The sequence below is a fragment of the Rhipicephalus sanguineus genome, chromosome 8 (genome assembly GCF_013339695.2).
Source record: "Rhipicephalus sanguineus isolate Rsan-2018 chromosome 8, BIME_Rsan_1.4, whole genome shotgun sequence".
In the NCBI taxonomy this organism is placed as follows: Eukaryota; Metazoa; Arthropoda; class Arachnida; order Ixodida; family Ixodidae; genus Rhipicephalus; species Rhipicephalus sanguineus.
Window position 1 is genome coordinate 72,135,087 of NC_051183.1, and position 13,622 is coordinate 72,148,708.

Sequence of the window (13,622 nt, forward strand, 5' to 3'; positions counted from 1 at the left end):
TCTCCTACGCGGTTTCAAATGGTCGACCTGCCTTTGTTATCTGGACGACGTCATCGTTTTCTCGCCCACCTTTGAAAGCCACCTTCCTCGTCTCTCGGCCATTCTTGACGTTTTTCGCTCTGCTGGCCTTCAGCTCAATTCGTCGAAGTGCACGTTTGGACGCCGGCAGATTAAACTACTTGGCCACCATGTAGACGCTACTGGTGTCCAATCCGATCCTGACAAAGTCCGCGCTGTCCGCGAATTCCCGGTTCCGCGTTCCACGCAAGAAGTTCGCAGCTTTCTTGGGCTCTGCTCATACTTCCGCCGCTTTGTCATCAACTTCGCGGACATTGCTCGGCCCCTCACGGATCTCCTAAAAAAGAACGTGGCTTTTTCCTGGGGTGAGGACCAAGAACAGTCCTTTGCGTCGCTGATTACCGCCCTTACATCACCACCTGTGTTGGCTCATTTTGACCCAGCCGCTCGAACATAGCTTCGCACTGATGCAAGTGGCCATGGCATTGGTGCTATACTCGCTCAGATACAGAATGGCACAAACCGTGTAATAGCCTACGCTAGCCGCCTTCTGTCGCAGTTGGAAAAAAAGTATTCCATTACTGAGCGAGAATGTCTAGCTCTCGTCTGGGCGGTCGCGAAATTCCGTCCGTACTAATACGGACGCCCCTTCGCAGTCATCACAGACCATCATGCGCTCTGCTGGCTGTCAACACTTAAGGACCCTACAGGAAGACTCGGCCGTTGGGCGTTGCGATTACAGGAGTACACGTTCTCGGTAGTGTACAAATCTGGCAAGCTCCATAGCGATGCCGACTGCTTATCCCGACACCCTGTTGATCCACCCAACTCCATCGATTTGGAAGCCGATGCCTGCGTCTTTACCATCACTGACTTTCTACACGTGGCGGATGAACAACGTCGAGATCCATCGTTATTCTCCATCTTTGACCGTCTTCAATCCGGCAATACCGGCCCTTCACTGAGCATGTTCTTGCTTCAAGACAACGTTTTTTACCGCCGCAACCTGAATCCCGTAGGCGCGGAACTTTTACTCGTCGTCCCAAGCCATCTGCGCAAGGATGTTCTGCAACAATTTCACGATGCCCCTACTTCCGGACATTTAGGCGTCTCCAGAACCTACGACCGTGTTCGACGACGGGTATTCTGGAAGGGTCTTTATCGCTCCGTTCGCCGCTACGTTGCAGCTTGCGACCTGTGCCAGCGCCGAAAGAAACCTACGGTTCCCCCTGCCGGTCGCCTTCAGCCTATTGAAGTCCCAGCCGAGCCGTTTTATCGAGTGGGGTTGGACTTGTTAGGTCCCTTTCCAACATCGACAAATGGAAATAAATGGGTTGCAGTAGCCACGGATTATGCCACTCGGTATGCAATCACTCGAGCGATACCGACCAGCTGTGCGACTGACGTTGCAGATTTCCTCCTCTACGGCATTATTCTCCAGCATGGCGCTCCTCGTCACCTACTCACAGACCGTGGTCGCTGCTTCCTGTCTCGTGTGGTTGATGGCCTACTTCGATCTTGTGCTACTCGTCACAACTTCACCACGTCTTACCACCCCCAGACTAACGGACTTACGGAACGCCTCAACCGCACCCTGACAGACATGCTTTCCATGTATGTATCTGACGACCACACCGATTGGGACATTGCCCTCCCGTTCGTCACCTTCGCCTACAACTCGTCGCGTCATGACACAGCCGGCTACTCACCGTTTTATCTTCTTTTCGGCCGTGAACCGTTACTACCTTTCGACTCCCTGCTTCCGTCTGACCCACCTTCCACCACTTCGTACGCTCAAGATGCCATCACCCGTGCTCTCATCGCACGTACAGTAGCCCGCGCTCGGTTCTCGTCGTCCCAGACTGCACAGAAGTCCCTCTATGATAGTCGACATAGGGATGCCGATTTCCCTCCGGGCTCTCTCGTTCTACTCTGGCTCCCATCCCGTCGTGTTGGCCTCTGCGAGAAGCTTCTGTCGCGATACGTCGGGCCCTACCGAGTCTTGCGCCAGGTGACACCTGTCACCTATGAGATTTCCCCGACCACAAACTCATCGACTGCTACACCCAGAACTGACATCGTGCACGTTTCTCGCCTGAAGCCCTACAACGGTGACACGCCCTTCTAACCATAACAGGCACCGGGACGGTGCTTTGCCGGCCGGGGTAACGTCACGGGTATGCAAAGGTGACTCAGGCACGGGCGCTGAAATGACACCCAATGGAGGAAGACGACAACGTTGTTGTTGTGGGTTTGAGTCTGAGGCTGCCCTGTTGTCCTACGATCCTGTCCTCTCTGTGCAGCATTAACTCGATCAGTATTAATTGAATAAATCATCTCCGTAACAATATAATCTGAAATAAAAATGCACAAGCAACACAAATACCATTTACACATAGACCAGCGCCTGGATAGATAATTAATACGCGAAGCGTTTTTATAAAACAGTTGAAACAAACGCAGCGCTCTTGCGTTAGCGCTTGACGCAGCGGTCATGACTGCATTTGCTCTTATTGGAGAAGATACACCAGGCGGGTTGTCACAGGTCAGTAAATGCAAAGCATTTGTTAGCGAACTTCTCCGATTTTGTGCGTATCTATCTATCTATCTATCTATCTATCTATCTATCTATCTATCTATCTATCTATCTATCTATCTATCTATCTATCTATCTATCTATCTATCTATCTATCTATCTATCTATCTATCTATCTATCTATCTATCTATCTATCTATCTATCTATCTATCTATCTATCTATCTATCTATCTATCTATCTATCTATCTATCTAGCCGCCTACGACTTTGCGCTCTCCTGGCCGTTTCGCTAATGGGAAGTATACCAAAATTGGTATGGCACAACATGACTGTATGGCGAACATAAATGACACGATTATACGAAAATTATGACATGCATGTCATGAACGGCATGATTTACATGACACAGCTTTGGTGCTCCTGCGGCCGTTTCGCTAACTAGATATATACCAAAATTGGTATGGCGTGACAAGATAGTCTGGCAAACATAAGTGATAAGCACTATCGTGCAAATCATGACACGCACGTCATGTACAGCATGATTTGCATTTCATGGTCTCGGGGTGCTCGCGACCATTTAAATATATGGATATATACCAAAATTCATACGACAAAGCATTTATGTGACATAAATCACAGGTGGTTTCATGTAAATCATGATATGCAGGTCATGTAGAACCTGATTTACATGCCACGCTCATGGTGCGCTCGCGGCCTTTTCGCTAGCTTGATAAACATCAAAATATGTATTGCATCACGTGACTGTACGAGGAGCATAAATGAGAGGTGGTAACATGACAATCATGACATGCATTTCACGTGCAGCATGATTTACATGCCACGCTAATGGTGCGATCGCGGCCGGTTTGCTAGCTTGGTGTACCCTAAAACAGGTATTTGGTGACGTAACTGTATGACGAATATAAATGGCAGGAGGTAACATGAAAATCATGACATGCATGCTGTCTAGGGCATAATGTACATGTCACGCTCATGGTGCGGTCGCAGCCGTTTTGCTGGCTTGATATACCCAAAATTGGTATTGCATGATGCGATTGTACGACGGACATACATGACAGTTGGTAACATGACAATCATGATATGCATGTCATGTAGAGCCCGGATCAAGCATAGCTTTCGCCGTAATATTCAGTGCAGCCGACGGATTCCATCTTCCCGATCCATCAGAGTGCTCAGTAATTTGCCGACCACCTGCAGGAATACATCGAAAGAAATGGCGGCATCACACACACACACACCTTATTCTGACATCATTACACCCCGCATTACACCCCCCTTTCGAAGAGTTGTCCGACCCAGAAGATGCCCCAACACAACCATTGAACTACACTGAAACGCTACATTAGAAATAAAACCGGGTTTACTTCACCCGCCATACGCTTCTCTTAACTGATAGGAAGCCGTGAGTGGCTCTGGGATGGCGGCAGCTGCAGGCCGATTTATTCTCCTCTCTTTTCACGTTTCACTTTTTCCGACCCACAAAATATCCCTTATATTGCCCTGGTTGTGGAGCGAAGCCCACCGTATTTCGCTGCAGCTGGGAAAGTCCACACTCACCGAGGTAACCCTCCCCCTTCCTTCACCCTCGAATTCGCTCTGTTCGACTGCGTTTGTCAGTTGAGAGTCGCGGCAGCAGCGTCGGCTCATCGAGCAAACACGTAGACAGGCGTGAGCCAATGATTCCCTAACGCCATCCTACGAGGAAGATCACTGCGCACACAGCTGTGTCTTTAATGGCACATTTGGCAAAGGACAGCGCTAAACGCCGAAGTAAAAGAAAAGCGGACGACAACACCAGTGCTGACTCGCCAGTTGTACGCTACGGCTATGCTGCAGGTACTATTCAACAGTGCTTAGCAATTGGTCTGCTTGGCTTCACCCCTTTCTCAGGAAAATAGCCTCGACATATAAAGGCCTTGTTGAGATACATGGGTGCGTCGAGAATGCGCTGCCGACTGCGTGAATGCGGCGCAACTGTCCGCCGAGTTTATTTTCAGAGTAAAACGACTTTGTCGCACACTTTAGCATTTGTTCATGTTGGTGGCGGATGTCGAAAGGTGAGCGCACGCAAAGTTTCTACTGTGGAGTCAGAAGCCTATGACGTCTGCACTTTATACCGAAATGCCATGATAGCTCTCAAACTAAGCTAGAACGTAGAATTGCAAAAACGATAGATTCAACGTCATTCCGAGCCTTTCTTTTCTTTTGCAGAACGCAGATTTATGCAAGGTCAGCATTTATTTTTGCAAAACGTTATCGAAGCTGTATAAGCTCCCATTTTGAGGTTAATGCATGGAATCGCTTATATTATTGAGAAGTTTACAGTTGTTAGTTATCGGATGCTGCCAGGCCGCTCAGCGTGAGTGCAGCTTTCCTGACTTTTTACAGATTTATACAGTACCGAGTGCACTAGAGAAGGACGACACCGCTGTAGGTAAATAAAACGAGCAAAGATCAAACTTATTTTCTGTGAACTTGAATAAGCTTTACAGGTTAGTTTGCCGGAACTTCCGCAACAGATTAGAAAATGTTGCCTTCCTTGTCATTCAACTGAAATCATCGGTAATGATTAGGAGCAACCCAATATATACTGAAAAAGTGCCTCGCTCCCATGTGCAGACACATAGGATGCATAACCAAGATCATGCATACCTGCGAAAATTAATATTTCTCTAACTGTTACTATTATGTTGGAAAGGAGACAGTTCGTTGCCTAAATAGTCTTCTTGCACAAAACGACCATGCGACGGCATTCTCGAATATTTTGCATACACTGAAGTCATTGCAGCCTGCACTGTAGGCACTCTCTTAAAAATACTGGAAAACGTTGTGCGCTATTAAGGGTTTATGCCCCGAGTTCACGTCTTGGGAGCGCGAAGTAATGGTATACAAGGTTGGGAAGTGTTGGCAGCCTGTTGAGCGTACTCGTATAATCATTGATGCACTCGTATAATCATGTCTCTCAGCAGTTATAGACTTCGAGCGTATTATATACTCTGAATATCTTTCGTGTTATAATGTCTTTTCATATTCCTGGACACTGGTTTTCCTTTTCCGGGGGAATTTTCCGCCAGTACTTCTCGTTAGAAGCTCTGTATATGACATGTTAAAGATTTTTGAGCATGATGAATTATAACTAAACAATGTTCACTTGGTACTAGCGTGATAGCTGGAGCGCGTGCGAATATCTGGGTCATGTAGCTCCAAAGCAAATACCGGAATTTCTTTTCAAGTATGGTTTCGTCCGCCAGCTTGTCTAAAAACTTCAAGTCAGATATTTGTTTTCTGGTTAACCTCTCTGCCCTTCCGAAATACATTTCTCTTTCTCTCAGGCCCATTTTAAGGCCTAAAAGTCGTTGGAATATCCTGCAACGAAATTCTGACTTGGCCTACATTAGAGCACTGTACTGGCCAGGGCAGGCCTGGGCCCACTTTCTAAAGCTCGAGGCAGGTCTGAGCACGTAATGGGAAGCCCGCCCGGGGCAAGGTTATACATGGTCAAGCCTGGTCTGGGCTCTGCGTTGCCTTTGTTACTAAGCCCGTCCCGAGACTGATGTTCACATGCTTAACCCACGCTCACGTGTGCAGGCTGCACCTGGACACGCTAGAATAAAATTTTTGATGATGGTTATCAGTTGTTTTTTGTCCTGGGGATTATTATTAAGACTGGCGTAGTCCCATCAAGACCCATGGCAACAGGCCCGGGCTCGGTCCGCGCCGGCTGACGAACGCTTCGGACGGGCCGGCACGAAGGCTGGCCAGGCTCGCGTTTCGGGTTGACCTAGGCCCGTGCAGTGCTCTTGCAGAAATGACCAGGTACTAGGTATACGGCAGTGTATCTCGAGCACTCTTTCATATTTGAACACTAAGTGCGTTCCGGCGCTCATTCTGTTTGGAAGACAACGATGGTTCCCATGGTTACCGTCACCGCTAACCTTGTGGCAGCCGGCCGTCGTTCCTTTGTCTCTCACCTAAGAGAAAAATACCCGTCGCTGCTACTGCGGCAGGCTTCGGTTCCTTTGACAATTTAAGGGATTCTTAGTGAACTGCTTCTTCCGATTTCATGGTTGCTGTGTATCAACTCTCGTTGCTGTATTTTGCGGTTACGGCGCCGAAATTTTAGTGTCTTTCTAGTCACAAATGAGAGAAATACGTTTACTTGTAAAAGAAAAAAAAAAAAAAGGTTGGGCTGTCCTCTGCTCTAGAGCGGTCAACAAACGCACTTTTTGCCTCTGCTAAACCAAGCTTACAAGTGGTGACAGAGGTTTTCTAGAGCAGTAGCTGTGCCATCAGGTACCGCTGCTACTACTACTGTTAAAAACAACGCCATGACAACGTCTCCTGTCATTGTCGCAACGCTTTTGTTACCGAAAGTTTAGCCTCTCAGCCCCCTGGTTTGGTTTACGCAAGCAGAATTCCGTTTCAAACAGCGGCGAATAATTTTACGGAGAGCAAGCTGCCTGCATATCGTCACTGCGCTCACCTTTGCGCACATCACCTTTCCCGTAGGCGAGTTGCTTGCGGGTACACCTTCTGCCACGCCATACATTAACCCCCATCGTATGTTCATCCAGTGCTTCGAGAAATGGCAACGCAAGCTCCAGCAGTTCCTATTCCGAGAGGAGGTCACTTACCAACGATTGTCGGAACTGCTGCACTGTATGTGTATATACTTGGTGGGCCCTCTCTCAGCCAGCGCACACTCTTTATTTTGCTCGAACTGTTCTTGCAACGCCTTTCCCAGTCTGCAAACATTGTACCAGTAGGCTCTTATGATGTGTCTCGAGCGGCTAGTGAAACTAGCCGATCACCTCTACAAGTGGTAGCCTTTGACTCAAGTACCAATCTCCACTGCAATAGCTTCAAGCCAGGTGACTAACGCTACCGAGTGGATGACAAACCGGCCACTTAATGATAATTATAAGATTGTGAATTCCTACCCAATTGGTCAACCTTCTGTTATTCTCGGCCACTTCAACACTGCATATGAAAACCTGACCACTCGCGGCCACGCTCACCACTAAATTCGGCGCAAACGATTCGTCTTTACAGTTTCGGAGAGAGTCTAGAGACCGGTCAAGCAGCAGTGTTTGTGCACTATCGTATTCGTGGCCAAGTCAGTCGCTGCGCTCGAAGACGGGAAACTCAATGGCCAGCCTTGCACGTCGCCTCCAATTCAAGCGGTCTTTCTCTTCTGGTCTACCGCATAACGGTACCCGCATCCACGCCCTTACTAGAGCGAAACTCGTTCCCGCCACGGCTGATAACTGCCACCAACCAAGTCCATACCCGCGATTTACGCAGTGAACAATGTCATAAACACTGGCACTGTCGTAGAGTCCTATGTGCTACGGTTAATAGTGCCTCTCTTATAAGCCCCCACATGTTGGTGTTCGTGATCACCGACATCAGCTTCGCCATACGGGGAAGGACTTCATCAGCTATTTCAACCTGGATGTGAGCGTTTGCGGTTGGGGCCTAAAGGATAACATTGCATCCCTCGCTGTACATTGCTGCAGTCTTACGTTACCTCATCTGGCATCTGTACATTTTGGCGGATCTTAATTTTTGACAAGGAGTTGCTGAATACCGGCAACTCACATCGAAATGATCAGCTTGTTCGTCAAACACATTATGCATTGCATCTCCTCCACTGGTCCACCTTGAGCTCCCGTGTCGCTGAGAGGAGGTTTGAAGCCGCACCCCAAGGACTCGAATACGAGCCCCATGTCGGCGTTGTCCGTTTTTCCTCCTTGAATTGGTCTACACTTCCTCATCTGCTACCAAAAAATAGGACAGTGGTGATAGACAGCATGGCGGTCCTCTGTAGGCCTTTACGCCGTCACATAATATCCCTTTTCCCTCCCGAGATGACTTAGGCGCTCGTCTCGCTACAACCTAAATATAGAGCCAGATGGATTTGATAAACGCTTAATATTTATTTCCTGTCGAACCCAGTGACATCGTGAGCATATCAATGACTACCCCATTTCGCTCTATTCAGCTTCATCGTCATAGGGCTTGAAGAATTTTGCGCGATCGTTTCAAAGTTTTATGAACAAGGTTAAACGCGCATTCCTATTCATTTTCGTCTACGTTGACGACATTCTCATTGCCAGGCACACAGGTCAAGAGCAAAAAGGGACTGTCGCATTCTCTTTCGAGCTTCTTGATGAACAAGACCTTGTCTTGATGCCCCACGAATTGATTGTATACTGACCGCAAAGATATATACAGACCGCAAGCTTGGAAGGAATCGCCCGATCGCTACAGAAGCGTAATTCTCTTTCTTGATACCAGAATTTGTCCGAGGTAACAACTCGGAAATTCCTAAAACCTTTCACCTTCAATAACAATTGGTGAGAAGATGCGGCATCTCATCGGATGTCAGTTTCCCTGTAGCATTTCTAAATAAGACAACACTCCAGAATTTTCATGTTTTGATAACACTCAATAATGTAAACTTATATATTGTTACAATAAAGAACTTGATATGTGTTGTTAGAATAATGGAGTATCAAAATAGGCACATTTACTAACTTATAACACTTCAGAGGTCACAAGGAAACGAAGAGTAAAACATTTCAATGCGGGCTAGTTGGTTCATTCGACTTCGATCCCCAGGGTGTAAAAGTAAAAAAAAAGTAATTGAACAACGCGTGGCACCTGTACTACTGGGAAACTTGAGGAAGTGTATCGCACGGGGGCCCAGCGATTCTCGTTCGTTGAGTTCCCACTTCTGCGTTTACCAAAGCGTCAATGACGCCTATGTTTGAGGTAAGCGTGTAGGGTTTCCCCGGCACGAGTAGAATCTTGTTAGGCAGATTCACAAACTCGGTGTGCAACATGTGCGCTACTTTTTGCTGCGCTTCATTGACTTCCTGCTTGTTACTGCAGTTGAGCCTCCACCTGTGCAGCCTCTGCTTCGGCGCTGCGCAGGAAGCGGGGCACTCGCTCGCTCGTCGAGGCGGTGGTGCCCCCTTTTGCGCCCTGCCGGAGTCAGTCCCATGTTTCCGAAGCGTTTTAGCGATTTGTGTTAATTAATGCGATCACTTCTTCCCTATTAAATGCTAAGACTTTGTTTGGGAACCTCAGGCATTTTGGCCGTTTATATCTATCTATCTATCTATCTATCTATCTATCTATCTATCTATCTATCTATCTATCTATCTATCTATCTATCTATCTATCTATCTATCTATCTATCTATCTATCTATCTATCTATCTATCTATCTATCTATCTATCTATCTATCTATCTATCTATCTATCTATCTATCTATCTATCTATCTATCTATCTAGCCGCCTACGTCTCAGCGTTCACCTGGTCACCTTCATAACTTGTAATATACCAAAATTCGCATACCAGGGGTCAGTATATAACGAACGCGATTGACTGGTCATGACATGAATAACTCACAACGCCTGTCGCGTACGTCATGAAATGCTTTCCTTCAATCACGTGTGCCACATATCCTAGTACCAAAGTTCATGTTATGGGGGTATACGCCACAGGTGATTCACAGTCTCAATCAATACATTAACGGCGAATATACACATTGAAACGCAAGGCTAGTGAGGGAGCTGAAGACAGAACACCCCTGGAAGACGCTCGACTGCCATCCACTCGTCCGCGTGATCCGCCAGAATGACACAGTCTTCTCTTCATATCAATGAGGCTGAACGATGGCCCCATGCTGACCGAGGACGACGTCACATTGACTGAGAGCCGCTTTGTGACACGCGGAGAAGCCACCGCTAAGTGGCCTCGTGGCATACGGCTATACTACAGCAGTGCGGACGTCGACCGCTATAGCGTACGTTGCCTCGACGCTGCGATAACATAACTGGCTATAGGAACAGGGATGCTTTGACCAAGGTGTCCAACATGATGGCAAGCTGCATGGGTAAATTCTTTGAATTTTAATATTTTAGACCTTCGTCGTTAACTTTAACTCGGGTTTTAGCAATGCTAGCCTTGTTACGGCCTGTAAGGAGCACTTTACTCTGAGCGTGATCACGCCACACGAGATGGATGTACGCTAATCCGGTCCCCTAAGGCGCTCCGCATTTAAAGAAACCAGTACACTCAGGTGGGCGGGTCTTTTCTCTCCTAGTTCTTTACGGTAGTGTTTCATGCTCTTTGAAATATGAAAATTAGTCAGGAATCTTCAAGAGATACAGAATATGACTGGAGCTCTGAGTGATGAGTCAACTCATGAGTTTTTTAATCATCCACAGTGCCGAAATATCGAGCTATTGTGTATCCCAAAATCTTCGATGGACGTGATGAAAACACGAGAGTTCTAAAAGTAAACGATGATATAACTCTCAACCTGGAGCCCGGCTCGATACTGCACGAAAATTTTTTTGTCCGCACATACCGCAACGGAATTCCAGAGCATCAATACGTGAGTAACAAATATTACAATTGTTCGTTTGTAGAAAAAGCATAGAAAAATGCAGAGTTGTTTTAGTATAAGAGAGATGGAAATTCTAAGCAGTACAGTTTATTGAAATACGCGATTGTACTGTTCGTCAGCGCAGGACAAAGGTCATGAAAGCAAATATTGGAGTTACCGCACGCAGACCTGAAACAAAGCCTGCAATGCACAGTTCGTCAGTTTGAACAAATAGAAGCGTGCGGTGTGTTTTCCACGGTGTGGATGCTGCAATAATAACAATTTGGTTCACTTGAGAAATATCTTTCTGAGCTATTGTGAGTTATGCTTCGGGGTTGACGTTAAGAAAGTGAGCGGGAAAACAGGTGCATGCAGCGCCCTAACATTTGCGTGCTAACTGGTTGCTCACGAGCCCGCATAGACTCGCTTCCGCGTTCTAGGCGTGAAGCTTAAGTGATGTGCAGTCCGCAAAGCTACTATATGACGCCCGCACATAAGGAGGCCAATTAAAGCATCGTCATAGCCATCATGATTCTCGGCCTATTCTTACGTCCGCTGGTGAACGAAGGCTTCTCCCAAATATCTCTGTTTGGCATCCTTCGCGCGCTCTCATTCCATTTTTTTCCCTGCGAACTTATTAATTTCACCGCTGTATTTAACTCGCTGCTGTTTGTATCTATTCCGTTGTGTTACTTCACTGCCCGTTGTCTGTACTGCGGGTCATGAATCAGGGGATAGAGAAAGCTGCTGAACGCACCAAACCTCTTTATAATGCTTTCAGAAACTACACAGGCGCATTCGACTCAATTTATACATCAGCAGTCCTGGAAGCGTTACGTTGCAAAAGAGCGCTTTGCAATCTACCAAAGATCCACGCTACGCTGCTTACCCACAAGAGCAATCGAATCACGATAGAGAAAGGCGACATACAGAGAGAAAGAAAACGCAAATGGTGTTATTTTTAGTTTCATACTGAAATGCTTCAATTACGAGATGAAGGCCTGGAGATAAAGGTTGAGGAAATAACAACTTCCCGCCAAAGGGGACCGAATCAGAAATTTTCACTTACGTGTGCGATGCTTCATCAACTGATCTATGGCGGCGGCCGTTCCCCCGTCTACTTTCATGGTATTGCTGTGCGTGTGTGGCCTGAAACATTTTAGCCGTAACTACTCATAGTTAGAGGGATAAATGCAGAACATTCTTTTTTGCCGGATGACGTCATGTAAGAAGTGGTCTCCTGACTTGACATCTCACGAAAAGTGTGGGTTCAATCACCGCTGGAGGCAAGCTGTTTGTGTGTTTTTATTTTCCTCGAAATCATACTAGCACGCTTCAATTATTACTCGAAATGACGCTCGCTATGCTTTTGTAGGCTTCATAATCTGTTTGCTTCAAAGGGGAACCTTAACTTTTACGTAATGACGACGATACGATGGCGATGACTACATTCGCGTCAAGCTAAGTCTGAGGCAGTTTTCTTTCATCTACAGCCAGATCACATTCAGAGCCTTTGATCAGCCAATGCTTTTCGAAGGCTCATATAGTGAGCAATCAACACTTACGTCAAAAAACTATTTGCTCGATACGACGTTTCAACAATCGCAATCAGGTTATTTTCACATAAAGTCGTGAAACATTGTAGCATATCAATGCAGGTAAACATTACTGGAGAAATCAGAACCATCAGCATTTTTATTTTTGCGTTTCGTACTTCTATACGCATGCACCACTTCACTTCTGCATCAAATAAAAGAAATAAGAAATTAAACGTCGGGAACATAGGAGTCACCAAATAAGTTGGTGTGTGGCCTTCCAGTTATAATGCGTTCGTGTTGTAAGAGTGTGGAATACACAGCTTCAAGGTAACCTCTTTTTTTAACAAAAGCTTTCTATTTTGCGCCCCCTCTTAGGTTATTCGGGGGGGGGGGGCGGCCGCACCCCCTACCCCCCCTGCCCCCCCCCCGTGCGCCCGCCTATGCTTGAGCACACAGAAGCTGATAATATCTTTAGTTTGGCCAAGCTCACGGAGCAGATGAAAAGTTCTCGTCTTCGGCTTCCTTGGCGGCAGCAGCAAATGTCGCGCAACCAGCGAGGCGAGTGGAACAAACGAGAAGAACCTAACTGGCGCAGTCGAGCAGGATCTGCATGGCTGAACTGAGGAAGACAGCGGGGAGCGACATCGGCCGAGACTGACGACAACCACCTTCAACTGACTACCGCGCTGCGGGATCAACGAAGCAAGGCTAGTCCACCGGATTCCGAGGAGGAAGAGCGCACCGCAAGGCTACTGCAGGAATAGACGCGCAGCAGCCTCACTGTAGCAAGATACGAATGAACATGCGACGCCCAAAGGACCACGTGCTGACCTACGTCATCAAGGACCATCTTCAAAAGCAGTGAACATCGAGCGCAATAGCACACACGCTCAGCAGCAGTGGCACCGAATGGCCTGTTCGCGGTATCCCTAACGTGAACGTCTTCCAACTTGCAGGTTGGTGCCCGATCTTATTCTTTTACACTGTTTTAAACGTTAGCGAGAGACCTGGTTGCCGCTGCTGCTGAGTGAAATGGCAAAAAACTGCGTTGCCTGTCACAAGTCTATCCCAACTGATAGTATGTACTTATCATGTTCGGAGTGCAA

At 47.1% G+C, this 13,622-nt stretch overlaps 1 pseudogene; it reads left to right on the top strand.

Moving 5' to 3' along the window:
• The first annotated feature begins 4,868 nt into the window (after positions 1-4,868).
• Positions 4,869-13,622, top strand: part of LOC119403319 (venom metalloproteinase antarease-like TtrivMP_A) — a 179,252-nt pseudogene continuing 170,498 nt past the window's right edge.